Source organism: Elephantulus edwardii, unplaced genomic scaffold (assembly GCF_000299155.1).
Source record: "Elephantulus edwardii isolate Elephantulus edwardi_28Jun2011 unplaced genomic scaffold, EleEdw1.0 scaffold00729, whole genome shotgun sequence".
Classification (NCBI taxonomy): Eukaryota; Metazoa; Chordata; class Mammalia; order Macroscelidea; family Macroscelididae; genus Elephantulus; species Elephantulus edwardii.
In genome coordinates, this window is record NW_006400479.1 from 20441 (window position 1) to 22621 (window position 2181).

The window sequence follows — 2181 nt, forward strand, 5'->3', positions numbered from 1 at the left end:
ATCCACTTCCTAAACACCATGCCTCTGGGAACTCTATGAACTTTGAGAAACGGTAGTTTAAGACTTCAGGTTTTTTGTTCATAGGGTTGCTGTTAGTCATGCTCAACTTGACAGAAATCAACAACAACTATCTATCTTATGTAAATAGTTACATATATAAGAAAATGAATTGTTGTTAGGTGTTGTTATGTCGAATATGACTTCCCTTTGATAATATAGGAACTCTTTTCTCAAATTCAAGCTTTGAGTTGTAATACTTTAGGAGTCTATGGGCAAAACATCAAATGACACAGGAAGCATCAGAAGATAGGAGTAATAGAGTCACTGTACTAAAAAAGATTGGTTGACACTGTACCATTTCAACTCAACTCAGCTCAGCTCAACTCAACTCAACTCTACTCGTGTCATTTACTTAGAACTAGCGTCTACTAACCCTCCACTGATTTTCCAAAGGTTCGTTAACATGGGATTCTACTCTGTTCTCCTGAGACGAAAGTTTCTGAAGGTAAAAGGTTACATCTCTGAGATGAGGACAGAATTGGTGGTAACCTAGAGACCCAGAGCAGAATGCAGCTCTTTGGGAAAATTGGCCCTTGGACTCCGAGGCTTTTGTTGCTGTTGTTGTTGCTATGTGCTTTCGAGTCGCTTGCGACTCATAGCGACCCTATGTACAACAGCCCTAAACTCTGCTCTGTCTTGTGCCAATCGCACTGTCTCCGACACTCCCATCCCAATTGCCCCAGTCACTAAATCAATCCACCTCATAGAAGGCCTTCCCCTCCTGCGCCGTCCCTCCACCCTCCCAAGCATGATGTACTTCTCCAAGGACAGGTCTCTCCTCTTGAGAGAGGGCAAAAACACTCCCTGGCCGGAAATCGAACCCGGGCCGCGGCGGTGAAAGCGCCGAATCCTAGCCACTAGACCACCAGGGACCTCTGCTGATATTTCTGGCCACTAGTGGAAGTCTGTGTGGTGTTGTGATGTGCAGTATATGGATTTGCACCCAGTCCTGGAAAGCCAGAATGTCTCTCCTTGGACGCCACCCTAGCTTTTAGTGATTCCCTGTAGATTATCCTCCAAAGTCTTTTTCAAACGGGGAACCAGCCCACCGGCCGGAGCGCGCGGTCTGGGAGCGAGTGGTTCCCGGCCGCACCTCACGCTCACCCGGCGAAGAGCCTTCGTGAGGCTGCAGAGCGCACACAGCTGGGGACGGGGCTGGGGCGGCTCTCAGGGAGGAGCCCAGAGGCGTGGGAAAGGGGTAACATGAGCCCCGGAGAGCTCCAGCACCAAAGAGGGCTCAGGAGGATGCAGAAATGGAGACCATGTGGGCAGAAAACTTTGAAACACGATTCTGGGACCCCGAATTGGAGTCAGAATCTTTTCTCTTAGAAGGACATGCACCTGTTGTTTTTTCGTCTTGGTTGGTGGCACACAGACTCGTGCCTCCTTCCAGCGGTCTGTCACAGAACGTCGAGTTCTCCCTGGCGCGGATCTTTTCCTCAGTAGCTGGTTCGTTAGGATTGCACGTCTTCTTGTCCAGTAAATCCAAACACTGGTCATAACCGTCCTCCCCTTTCCCGAGCGCTCGGTTTGGATCAACGACTCAGGAGAAAGGTGAGCGATGAGTTCAAGGCGGGACCCTATTGGATCGCTCAGACCCTGGACCTAGAGACCCCCCCTTTTCAGTGTGCTGGGCTTAGTTAAGCTGCCTTTGCCCCCTTCCTTTGGCTCTGTCACTTAAACTCAACTTGTTCTTGCCTGAATTAGACAGTCAGAGACATGCCAGACACGGGTTCTGGGTCCTGAACCTCACTTCGTTGGGACTGTTCCTGCAGAGAGGCTTTGCGAGGCCCTTATTTTTGTTTCTACAAGCCAACTTGCACCTGATGTGCTAAGGGGGCGAGTATGGGGGGCAGTGGCCCCTTGGCAGAATGATGGGCAGTCTCCCGAGAGATTTACAACCTTCAAAATCCTGCTGCAAGGTCAGCTATGAGTTGGTTCCGACTGGAACACAATGAGAATAGCGAATTTTATATAAGGTTGACCATACAATACGGTAGTGAGATTATACAGCACCAAAGGAGGAGGCTCGTGGTTGCTGTGATGCTAAACACTGTGACACTGATGTGTCAAATGTGATAATGGTTACCCATGGTGGACAGTGTTTGGTGGAGCTCCCGG

At 49.5% G+C, this 2181-nt stretch overlaps 1 non-coding gene across 1 annotated transcript; it reads right to left on the reverse strand.

The window, feature by feature from the left end:
* Nucleotides 1-860: 860 nt before the first annotated feature.
* TRNAE-UUC lies at nt 861-932 on the reverse strand. Its single transcript has one exon. It is a non-coding gene; the product is annotated as a tRNA-Glu (tRNA).
* Nucleotides 933-2181: the final 1249 nt, after the last annotated feature.